We start from the raw sequence: 13406 nt of genomic DNA, 5'->3' as shown, positions 1-13406 counted from the left end.
TGACTGTCACTGTTACAAGTGGGGAAGTTACCTACATACGACAGTTGGTGTTCCTTGTTTTCGCTCAAAAGAAATGGGGAAAAGGCCATTTCAAGGGCTTCACCATTCACACATCCTTTCCTTTCTCAATGCAAATAATATTAGTAATGAATATACAACAATGTATCAGTTTCCACAAAGACCACATGGCGAAAATCAGACCCACTGATATCTACAAACAACGGTTCCAATTCCTCGTACAAAATGGGGAAAAGAAAGAAAGGCAAAGTGGGCAAGCCATACATCAGCCAAAAAAAGCACACCCAAGCAGCCCCACTGCAAAAAGAATATTACCAAACTAGTTATCAACCCTGACAAGACAAACCCAAAGTGTGCAGGTGATATCAACCAGGACCATGGCCTCAACATCAAGACCGCCCTAAGCCACTCCCATGTGTCTTCTATCACTGCCTTGCTTGGGACTAGCATTTACTAGAGCGCACAGGTAAAAAACAACTGAGACCACAACTGAGCTCCAAGCAATCAGATTACCAGGCAAAAGGCCAGAGCCATTGCTGATCATACTATCTGGAAGGTTTTTTGTGGCTAAGGATCTCTTGCTCTTTGAGGCGGTGCTGGAACCGTGCCAAGCGTGCTTGGAGGCTGACCAAACCTGCAGCCTTACGTGACAGCAAAAAGCTCAGTTGGGTCACATAGTTGTCAATCAGGCTACCTGGTTGATCAACTTTTGCCAAAAGGTTCATCTCCTGAGAAAAATAAAGCATGTGTTTAAGCAGCATGGCAAAATGAACAGCGCTGTGAAATAGTGGTATTATCAACCAGTGACCTTAAAACAAAAGAACAAACAAGGAAGTCAAAAGCAAATAGACAGCTTAACGTTAATTCACAAAATATATGGTCCCCTCTTTATGATAATTGGACATGTATGTGCATATATGTGTACTAGCTAATCACATTTCTTCCTATGAACACACAAATATCATTATAATAAGGCGTATTATATAATTAAAAGAATCTATCAAGGTATGATTTGTCCATTGATTCTCTTACAATATAATATCAATTACTACAAAACTATGTTACTAAAAGGCATGTGAAATACTACCTCGGTCCCAAAAAGGATACAATTCTAGGTCTGGTCAAAGTCAAACTATCTTAAGTTTGATGGAGTTCATAGAAAATATTAAAAATATTATTTTTATGACGCTTCTAATGATACTTAATTAGTATGATAATATTAGCATCTTTTTATATAAATTTGGTCAAACTTTAAATCATTTGACTAAGCACTATTCACATCGGTTTTGGCATGGTAGTATCATGGTGGTAGTATACAGTAAGATGACTTATTGTATGTATACAGCTGTCAATCTAAGAACATTATCATGGACATCATTCAGTAGATTAAAACTTACTTCCCGCACGATCTCCATAGTATTCTCGATTTCCTTCCTGTGAGCTGCTATGAGGGCCTCCTCTTCCTAACATACAAAAGAAAGCTTAGCAACACATCTCGATGCAGGATAAAATCACACAGCATTTTCATGAATTGTCTTTACCTCAAGAATTGCATCAATTTCTACATCTTCACAGGAACTTTCCTTTTCAGATTGCCTTGATGAAGCTGAAGCAGATGCTGGCCTTTGCTGCTGTTGCAGCTGCTTTGCCTGCTGCATCTTATACCCAGCCCGACCTGTCTCAAGACCATTATCCTTTTTCATGTAATTGCTCTGCCTATCAGATTTGTCTTCTCTATAAGCCTTTCTCCGAGGAGGTGAGACTTTTGTGGCTTTCTCCTCCTCCTGTGTGTTTGCTGAATTCTGAACCAACTGTGCCTTACTAGTGTAAGCAGTTTGGCTGGACTTCAAATCATACCTCTCCCTGTCATTACCAGATGTTGCGCCGTTTTCTTCTCTCCCTCTATTAGAATAACTTGGAATCATACTAAAGGAATTTCTGTCAGGCTCCACAGAAGCGTTGGAGATCAAATTTTCAATGCCCTTCCGGTAAGTATCAACTGGTCTCTTCTCTTGAATCTGATTAGGAATTTCTTCAGCTTCAGCAGGCAATGGATATGATGGAGCTGACGAAGACTCCCGGCTAGAAGTGGTAGTTGGTCCTGTGGTGCTCTTTTCTTGTATTTCCGCCCTTGGAGAGACTTTTGACCCTGTTATTATTTAATTCAAGTTAATGAAAGGAAGCATTTTTGAAACAAACAAATCATGTATATCACTTGGATATAGCATTGTTACCTATCAGCATATCTCAAGGTATTTAGTGTGTGTTCACATGAACCTGCGTTTGGAGAAATGCAAGAAATCATCACTGTCCTAGAGTTACCAACAAATGAGTCACGAAGAACCTCTGTAAGCTTGCTTCCTCTGAATGGAATGTGTATCTGATCATTATCAAGAGCTCGAATGCATTCCTTGAGAGCTAACAGACTTTTATTTATCTCTGCTCCCTCAATCCTGATATATGATAACAAGTTGATGGTTAAAATAAGTGAGATGGCCAAGGAGCTTGAGAAATCAATAAAGGAGTGCAATTCTATAGAGACAACCAACACCTTGTATGTCTATCATTGTCGGTAGTATCAGCACCACGCTCACTTCCAGCAAGATCAATAAATGATATTTTCCCCACAGCCTTTGTATTTTTAGCTTCATTAGCATCACGATCTCTCTGTCTCCTGGTATCTTTTACAATGATGTGCTTCTTCACAGCAAGTTGCAGAATAGCATGTGACCTTGATGACTCCTCATTGGTCCCTGTTGACCCTGTGCTCCTGGCTGCATTTCCTCTTTCAATATATTCCTTGACGACCTGAACGTCAGAAACCTCAAATTCCTATAGACCTACAATGCAAACTTGTTTCTTGCCATCTTCCCTCATCAGTAGTTGCCTATAAAACAAAGGACAGAACATTTCAGTTCAGGTAAAATAAGCTGGACAGAACATCCCAAAAACAATTTTTAGACCCATATTTCAAACAATAAGTTAAATCTTCAAAATCCAAAAGGAAGTGCCATTGTTTCAGACATAAATATTTCCTTTCAGTAAATGATGAAAAATGTAGGTTACGTCAAAGGGAACTTTAACAGCATTTCAAAAATCTATAATGATGCTGTTTTACAAAGCATCAAGCGGCATTTCGGCCTAATATCCGAAAACATGGATTTCTCATCCAAACAAATAATGGTTCAAGGCTAACAATAGACTATGTATAGATGAAGAATAGATACTTTGAAGTAGAGACATGCTTCAACACTCGCACGGTCGCACAAGAGATCATGAATACGAGCAACAAGCACACACATGCACAAGTTCACCGACACACAACCAGGAAGAAGGAAAAAAGACAATGTGATAGTGTGGTATTCAATACATCAGAATCATGAAGGTAGAAACGTATGCCATTTTTAAATATTTAAGCAGGTCATGTAACCAAAAAAAGAAAATCCAAAAGCTAACCTTCTGTCAGATAGAAGATCAAAGAGTTTCCCACCACATATTTCAAAATAGCTAAGCCACAACTTAAAATTCTGATTCCGATAGACAGGTTGGTGCAATAGACGAACCATGTCTTGTGCAGCTCTCAGAGGCAGAGGCTGCATTGTGTATGTCTTGCCACTGCCTGTTCATGAATTTGACAGATGGTAGGTCAACAAAAACTATAAGAAACTACAATGCAATTATGCATAAAAATATACTTCCTCCGTTCCAAATTATAAGACGCTTTGACTTTTTTGATACATCCATTTTGCTGCAAAATGGATGTACCAAAAAAGTCAAAGCGTCTTATAATTTGGAACGGAGGGAGTATATTGATAACCCTGTAATAACAGAATGTTTTATCTAACCTGTTTGGCCATAAGCAAAGCATGTTGCTTTTGTTCTCTGAAATATAATTGGAATTATGGGCTCAACTGTTTCACGGTAAACCTGTCCAGAAAATTCCATAAGGCTAACTGTAAATTAAATGATAATTATTTTGATCTTACACTCTCCTCCTTGTTCGAGAGAAAAAACAGATAAGAAAGAGCAACACCTCATCATTGGAAACATGTTCGTCGAGGACAGCATCGAAACAAAATTCATGCTTCTCCACATAGGCTGTCAGATCCACCTTTCAGTGGAAAGAATATGTTAGCAGACATCATAAAAGTAGGAAAAACAGGTCCAAAGAAGTACTCGTGAAATCTTAAGATTATGAATTCAAGTTTATCCTACAGCATTTCAGAATTATTTTAGAGCTGTTTTGGAAAACATATATATATATATAGCTGTGAAGGAAAACAAGCAGAATTTCAGTTAGTTTTGATGCTTTTTTTCTCGATAAACGTTCTAAAGGATTCTTTTAAGCACCACAGGTTCACTGCATAGGTTCATTAATAAGCTCAGGAATGTATAGGAGCAATGTTAAACCCAACATGATAGTCAACAGGAGACATTAAGTTACCACCAAATTAGAACATATTAAACCAAAATGGTCGCAAACTCTTCCTGCCCATTCCAAGGAACAGGCACGCCCCAACACAAATATATACACACAACACTGGAAAGCTACATGTCTACAGTACCCATATGGTAGCTATCTAGCATGGTAGGCATGGAATAGTATCAGTATTCCAGGTTTTGATACATAGTTATATGACTAGCAGCAAGAAAGTAACACGGTAAGCACACGAGTACATTGTTCATGGCCATGAAGTACCACCATAAAAGAGTTAAAGGAGTATCTCTACCTACGTTGACCATCTAATGCATCAAATAGACATTTAAGTGTAAAATGGTTGATTTACATAACCATGAAAAGAATCTAAAGAAATGGTTGTAGCTTTATATAAGCACAACAAAACTTCCTGAAGATGAGTCATAAATACCTTCAGCTTAGGCTCGTAGACTGTCAAACATGATGAATCCTGCACAGTTATGATGTCTTCTTCCTTACGAGATAGCTCCTTTCTGTTCAAAGGTCTTTTCCTTACCTGAAAATGTGAAGAACTAAGTCAGGTATGTCAAGTATTAACCAGATTCAAGCATATCACTGACTTGAACAAGATTAACATACCACTACTTTAATCTTTGCTACATTATTTTCTCTAGCAGTGCTCTCTTTTTCACTGGTCACCACACCATAATTAACTACTGGGGCTTGTTGACTCCCTGATATCACGTCCTCATCATCATCATCGATATCCTTTGGCATAAAAGGTGATGGCCCAAATGGTTCCGATGCTACATCCTGCCAACAGAAAAATAATAAGCTTAAAGTAGACTGAATGAAGCCACTTCAGGAATCAATATGAAATACTGTTTTCGTGCATAGATCATGCAATCGCGAATGTTTACAAGGCATACCTCAGACAGAAGCTCAGTATCATCCATAGCATGAAGGTCTAGAAGTCCAGCACCAAGTTCCCCTCTGAGTTCGGGTGAATAAAACCCCTCAATAGGGTTCGGACTACCAAAGCTCTGAGCCGTTGGCATGTAAGGCTCAGACATTGATGTGGGTGCAGACTCTCCGTTAAAATGTAGACCTCTTAGAAGCGTATAAAGCCTCTGCTTTTCCTCAGTCGACTCTGGCCCATAGCCCTATGAAACAATAATAGTAATGATGATCATCATTTATGCAATTGCACATGATATGAGAGTATATTCATATGTAAACATCCTATCACTAGAAAAACCATAATACTTTTATGTAGTGGTAAGCAATACTTGAAGGAAACAGTGTTAGAAGAAAACAGAAGAATTTATTTAGTTACATCACACAAACAAACAAGGGTGTAAATAAGGCACCACAGATATATGCATATGTGTTGAAAGTTAGTTTCTATTTTTAACTTGGTGCTCCCAGTCAACACAACTACACAAGAATCATACTAGATTCAAGTTAGTAGGGTTTCCTGGGTACCTCAACTTCCAAGAAAACCAAAATGATATTCGATGTGACCATGCATGGTTGGTGGTCACAATATGTCCATGATCATTTCTTGCTGCAGTCGGTACAAGTTGCCTTTTATCTGAACTATGCTATTTCTAATATAACAAACAATAAACACATGAATTAAATCGTCTGTTATTGATTTTGTCAGACTATTTTCCCCATAGGAGTATGGTATTCAAAGGCATTCCAAAAGAAATGGTAATCAACAATCAAAATACCACCTAAAGGAAAGCATAAAGAACAAAAATTAAGTCCTCGATTCCATTCTAACGATTCTCTTTCCAAACTCCATATAAAAATACAGAAAAGTTTACACAATGGATAAAGATGTTTATATTTACAGATGGCTATCAGTTAGACAATGTGGGTTTGCCCGTGAAATAATGGGCAGGGCATTTCATACAGCTCATCACAATCCTAGATTAATAAGGCGTGAAAAAGCCTAGAACAAGATTGTAGATTCTAATCATGCTGACGTAGCCCGAACAGCCTGACGACAAACCAGTTATTCATGAAGCCAGGCTGAACCCGATCGATTCCGTGCAAAGCAACAACCCCTAAAGCTCGCGGGATTCCAACGCCTCATATCAACAGCAACCTGATCCAGAACGCGCCGAAGACGGCCACCATCACGATCCGCATTCCAACATATAGAGCACGCATTCATCTCCCGGGAGAAGCGAGAGGAACCTCACCTGCATCAGCAGGCTCGACAGCATGCTCCCCGCGCCAGCGCCGCCAAGCCCAGGCATCCCACCGCGGTAGTCGGCGCCGCCAGCGCCGGCGGCAGAGGAGGGCGTGGCGAGGTGCTGCAGCCCCGCGGACTGCAGCCAGCGCGCCATGACGGCGTCGCCCGAGTCGCCGCCATCGCGGCCTGCCAAATCAGCAAATAGATAAATGCTTTTCCTGAACATTGCCTTTTCTTCTTCACCCGGTAAATTCCCAACGAGAATACCGAATTGCAAGGACTGCATCAATAATCAATTACCAACCAATCAATCAATTATATTATTACTGATCAATAATGTGCCAGTGCAGGTATAGGAATGAAAATGGTACGGATATTTATCCCACCGAATAAATGTGAACACTTAATTGAATAGTTATTCGGATATCCGGGGCATTTATCCGACCAAATAAATGTGAACACTTAATTGGATAGTTATTCGGATATCCAGATATTTTTCTGAATACGGATATTAAAACGGATACTTTATACGGATATCGAATACAAATGTAATATCGTCGGTATTATTCGCCGGAAATCGGATAACCAAGGTAAAAATCGGATATATCGAACTGAGCCTGCAGTCCAGCCACCTTCCAGTAGTATATAGTAGATGTACATTTTTCATCCTCAGACCACACGTCACGTGAACAAGGCCATGTGCCTTTGTGCGCACCTGGACATCAGAGCTTTGCTCCGCATAGTGTAGACTACGGCAACAACTTGCTTTGCATAGTGTAGACTACGGCAACAACTTGCTGCTATTTTTTTTCATGCGGTTCAATAACGTTTAGCTCGGCCCAAGTCCGTTGACGAGCGCGAGTCTGGCACTGGAAGTCCACGTTGATTAGAGAACACGTGTGCCTAGATGGATCACTAAAAAAAAAAACGTACGCCTAGATGGTTCGCATTTCTTTCCTCTTCCGTGTTTTAAAAATTTAGTATTCCAAGATAAATAATGAAAATTAATATAAAAATATTTTATAACGCTTAATCTTATCTCTTATTTGTTGCTTTACTCGTTAGGCTTAATCTAGATGGATTATGGACTCATAGAGTGGTGTAATGGTTCGTGCACCTATGATATATATTGCTTTTACTCATCCGAATAGATATTTGTACCCGATATTCTCCGAATTCGATTCATACCGTATTCGATACTCATTATTCATATCCATAACCTACTCATTATTCGTATCCATAACTGAGACAATCCGTATTCGTATATGTATCCGGTAGCTATCCATGTCCGAATCCGAATCCAAACATATATAAATATGAAATATGAAAACAAATATGATATCAACGATATCCGTTCGTATCCGATCTGTTTTCATCCCTATGCAGGTGGATCGGCAAGCGTATGTAGGTTATATAACATCTGTTTTTATAGACCTTTTTATAAGCACTACATCTCGCATTTAACTATAATATGGACTCTTTTATAAGCACTATATCTCACAGTTAACTAGATCTATATCACGTCTTGTCTGGGTGATTTTTTATAAGCACTGCATCTCGCTTTTAACTATAATATGGACTCTTTTATAAGCACTGTATCTCACAGTTAACTGGATCACTCTCACGTCTCGTCTAGCTGATTTTTTATAAGCACTACATCTCACATTTAACTATAATATGGACTCTTTTATAAGCACTATATCTCACAGTTAAGTGGATCACTCTTACATCTTGTCTGGGTGAACTGATAGGCGTAGAGGCCCAGCCACGGCCCACTCTACAAGTTGCAAGCCAACTCCCACGCTGCAAGCCAGCGTCCTTCTCAATTTTATTAGTCTCACCTCGCTTAGACATATGCAAGCGAGGGAGCCAATGGTCTATATAAAAAGATCTTTTACAATGGTTAAAAAAGTACATTTTTTATTTTTTTTATTTTTTTATTATACAATAATAACTAATTGAGAAACATTATTTATTAAATAATAATTTATCTTATTGAGGGTATTTACGTAACAGAGGCTATGCCCTTCACGTAACCCTCTCCCCTGGCCCCTCTGCGACATCGTTAAGCCCCGAAGCTCGCCCAATGGTTGTGAAAGACCAGTCTTCATCATCTTTGATTTGATCCCCTGAGACGGCTGCTGTAACCAGGAAAGCCGCCAACGTGCTCGTCTCTGTGGGCGCCAAGGCCGCCGTCCTCACGCTGGCCGTTGCGTGGTGGCCCGTGCTATGGGCGGCCGTGCTGGCAGACGTCGGCACGTGCCTCCTCGCCGTGCTGCACAGCATGCTGCTGCGGCGGGAGCTAGACACGGGCAGGCGGAGGGGTGGGGCACCCGAGGCATGCCGCGCGACGACGAGGTCGCTGGCGATGAGGTCCCAGCTCGCCGGAGCATCGGACGGCGCCACGGCCGAGAGCGCTCAGCACGGACCAGGCAGTGGAACTAAAGTAGGCTGCCATAGTGCCATTACTGTTAGAAGCCAAGCGAGCCGTTTGAGCAATGCAACAGTGGTGATCAACATACCGGCACCGTCCGCTCGCACTGAGCATCCTTGGGCGACGGTGAAAGGCGATGCAACCAGATGTTGCAGCGCCACCGGCGGAGCATGTGCTGTTCCCACCAGGGTGACTACCATTGACTGCGCGCCATGAGGATGCTGTGGCGGCAAAGGCAAAGGAGAGCCGCGTGAGCGCAAGGACGAGCTGCTGCAGCAACCTAAGATGCTAAAATTACCAACTTATCCGTAACCTGAAAAAATAATAAAATAAAAAATAAATCTAGCACCGTAGATTTTGGTACTTGTCCCACCTAATTTTGTAACTATCCCCACTTATTTAGTACCTTTAGATACTTTCACATTGGTACCTCCTACTTTTGCACCGTTCGATCTCGTCCAATGGACGACTCATGTTTTTTTTTCCAACCATTGTAAAATTTCTCTTTTTTTTCAAAGCAATCTTTGTTACCAGATTTCCATATGGCCCAGCAAACTGCAGCCACTCCCCAAACATTGTACTTCTTGCCAAAAGACAACTAATTATCATACCATCGCCAACATTGTTCCAATTCCGGGAGATAGTGTTTGCCCCAAAGCATTTGGCCACCACAGCGTTTTCCGCCATCATTCATCAAGCATGCGAGCTGGTTTGCATCTAAATTACTACCGACACATCACAATTCTTTCCTTATATCTTATTTATTTTATATATTACATTAAGGCTGGAAGGACCTAGCATTACTATAGCAGACGCGTGCTTTGCCGAGTGCAATTGCACTCGGCAAAGAGCTGTCGACATATCCCCTCACGGCAAAGGCTTCTTTGCCGAGTGCCACATATCGGGCACTCGGCAAAGGATTTCTTGAGTGCCACGACGGCACTCAGCAAAGAAAAGCCGCCGTGATGGCTAGGTCACAGTGACGGCCCCTTTGCCGAGTGCCACGCGTCGGCACTCGGCAAAGAAATGTATTTTTATTTTTTTTAAAAAAAATGCTTTGCCGAGTGCCTGAATCTGGCACTCGGCAAAGCTTGTTTTCTTTTTTTTTATTTTCTTTGCCGAGTGTTGTAGGTAGGCACTCGGCAAAGCAATTTGTTTTTTTTTGAATTTTTTTTGCCGAGTGCCTTGACCATGGCACTCGGCAAAGCTGGGAAGCTTAGTGTCCCAGATTCCCAGCCTTGCCGAGTATCATGGTCATGACACTCGGCAAATAAGTGAAAAAATTCAAAAAAAAAATTGGTTTTTAGTCTTCCATCGTCGCAAACAAGATATACATCATATATATATATATAACACAACTATATATCACACAAATATATACAAATATATATCACAATCCACCACAAACACAAACATAGCATACAAGTCTCACAATCTCGACTCCCAAGTCCAAAGTCCAAACACACAAGCATAGTTCACAAAGTTCATAAGTGCATTATATCACAACGGCTGTCATTTGAAGCTCACGGCGACGGTCCGGGTTGGGATGGCCCAAAGTGCGATCCCGGCGACCCTCCGAGGTGGTTCGACGCCGCCCCCGATTGATGCTGCACAAATTAGAAGAGATTGCACGTGAGCGACAAGAGAAGAGATAAATATGCAAGATAAATATCCACCACTACCACCACCACCACCACATCACTGCCATCACCAACACTTCGCCACCACCACCACCACATCACCATCATGACCACCACCACCACACCACCACCACCACCATGAGCACCACAACACCGTGACCACCACCACCAACACCACACCACCACCACCACCATGACCACCACACCACCACCACCACCACCACTAGGTTGAGGTTTCACTAGGTTTCTCTAAGTTTCAGCATAGAAAGTAAAACTTCGTACTTATACTCATCGGGGTAGAATCAGGACGTTGTGGAGGTGGATCTGGAGCAAGCAGCGTCTGTGGGATCGCCCAACCTTGTTGCTGGCCAATTTGCTGCATGAACTTGATCATCTCGGTCATCTGCCACTGATCTTGCTCCCGTAGGGCCTCCAAAGCCTGTAGCCTTTGCCGCTCGACCTCCCGCTCGGCCTGCAGCATTTGACCCCAATGTTTCAATAATGCATAGGTAACGTATGTAAAAGTCAAAGAACAATGAATGAAACAGGAATGCTTACCTGGAGTGCCGACACTGCGGTCGGCCATTGGCGTATGGGCACGCTTGAGCTCGTGCTCGATGCTTGGAGCTGGTGGAGAGGAGGAGTAGAGGCCGTGTCGAGGACGCCGTCGCCAATCCAGAACCACCCATGCTTCTGGCCTTGCCCCACCCTCATCACGAGCTAAGGATCAAGGCGCTCCTCGGTTCTCAGATCGTAGCCCGGCCCATGGACTGACCTTGCTGCCTCCGTGTACGAAGAGAGGCGGGTGTGGATGCTAGAGTTGGTGTACGCCTAAACCGGGGCATCTGGGTCGTACTCGATGTCGGCCGTCGCCTTGCCCATGTGAGCCAGAGCATATGCCTTGAGTTGACCAACTGGCTAGCCACCGTGTGCATCCGACTACGAGAAAGACAACAACATGTGTTTAGAAATGATGCAGAATTGAGCGCGGCTAGATTAGAGCAATGGCGGAGACTTACATATGCCTTTGCATATTTGCTGAGGCTGCGGCTGCCCTGATGGTGAGGTACACCTGGCATCTACAAACGCCTGTCGTGGGCCTCCTCGTGCTTCTTCTACCAGTCCCCGTCCAACCAGGTGTCCACAATATATTCCCAGCAATCGGGGTGGGTGGCGCACCAGCTTGGAATCGCCTACAGGACATCAAGTAGACGACATATCAGAAGATCAAACTAGGCATACTTAATCTCAAAAGAAATGAATATTCATGTTTTGTATTTACCTGTATGTACTGCTCCCTTGTCAGTGTCATCTGTCTTGCCTCCTCTTTGTTGACACGCCTGAGTAGGAACTTGGCGTTGTAGTCTATGTGGGCCTGGATGCGGGACTCGTAGTGCAAGTCCATGACACGCCTTTTACAGAAAGCGTAAGCCACCTGATACGCACTTTCCTCCTGTCCCTCCTGGATTCTGAAGAAGTCCTGCATAAAGACACGAGGTATCCATTATTTTATTTCAAGAATGTCCAGTAAATGCGAGGAATTGAGGAATGTAGTGCAAGAAAGACTTACCCACAACTCCCTAATCACCCGATCTGCCTTGTTTCTATAGCGGATGCCATTATGATCTGGAGCATCCTGCACGAGGGCATAGTGGTCGAACGTCCAGGCCGGCTCCCAATCTTGATCTCCTTTCCTAACCAGGCCAGGGAAGTGTTCCTTGCACAGAAGTCCCAGATGCCATTCACATTGCGTGCCGGGGCCGCCTGGTCCACAAGCACCCAGTTCTTGCACAAGTGGTCCACAATAGTTATTAGTTGTTATTATGATTTTTCAACATATCAAATGAAGAACATATGAAGTTACTTACTTATCGCCCTCGAGTGCAATCAGTGGGCGCCTCTCAACAGGTATCGGTCGCTTCGGGAGCTTTGTGGGACCTCACTGGTAGGGCTTCGATGTACCAGAGGAAGTGGAACCCCCTACCGTCGCCGCCTCCTCGTCCTCCGTCACTAGAACCGCCTCCTCGTCCTCCGTCCGTGGACCCCCGTCCCCATCCACCGTGTGCTGAAGGTCATCGTCGTGCATAGGGTCGCGTGAGGAGCTACGTCCGTGGTCAGTCAACGGCTCCCGCCTGGGCCTGCCTCTCGGCCTCCTCAGCCTCTCTGACGCCTCCGCCTCCTCAGCCGTCGCCATGTCCCTCCGGTTGGCGTAAACCGAGGGGCAGCTCCTCCTAGTGGGCCCCATCACCTGCAATTAAAAAGAGTAAACCAGTAAGTATAGATAAATGAGACGTACTTAGTAAGAGATGCAAAATAAAGAAAATGTAATTACAAAATAACATAGTATTACATGTATTTCTAATATTCTTCATGATCGGGATTATCTGGACGATAGGTATCGTCATCACTACCAAGATTGTCCAAATCCTCAACAGCCTCATCCTCATCGTTGTCATTGCCTAGTCGTAGTTCGTCAAGCATCTCCAAGTCCTTCGGATCATGCACCTCATTTGCAGCGTCCTCGTCAACAACCCATTCCTCGTCTGCTTCCATTTTGATCTCTCCGGTTAAGTCTATCTCAAGCATCCCTGGTAGCCCCTCTTCTTGTTGATAGAACTCTCCGTCATGCGTGTTTGGGTTCAAGTTGTAATCATCAGGGTTTGGGCGAGGTAATCTACCGTGTGGTGATAC

At 43.1% G+C, this 13406-nt stretch overlaps 2 pseudogenes; one reads left to right on the top strand and one right to left on the bottom strand.

Annotated features, from left to right (window-relative positions):
* The window catches only part of LOC136515389 (disease resistance protein Pik-2-like), a 76984-nt pseudogene that overhangs the window by 13618 nt on the left and 49960 nt on the right, over nt 1-13406 (top strand).
* On the bottom strand, nt 564-6795 carry LOC136518021 (kinesin-like protein KIN-13A; annotated as a pseudogene).

This window comes from Miscanthus floridulus, chromosome 17, assembly GCF_019320115.1.
Source record: "Miscanthus floridulus cultivar M001 chromosome 17, ASM1932011v1, whole genome shotgun sequence".
Lineage (NCBI taxonomy): Eukaryota > Viridiplantae > Streptophyta > Magnoliopsida > Poales > Poaceae > Miscanthus > Miscanthus floridulus.
This window is presented reverse-complemented; position numbering and strand designations above follow the sequence as displayed.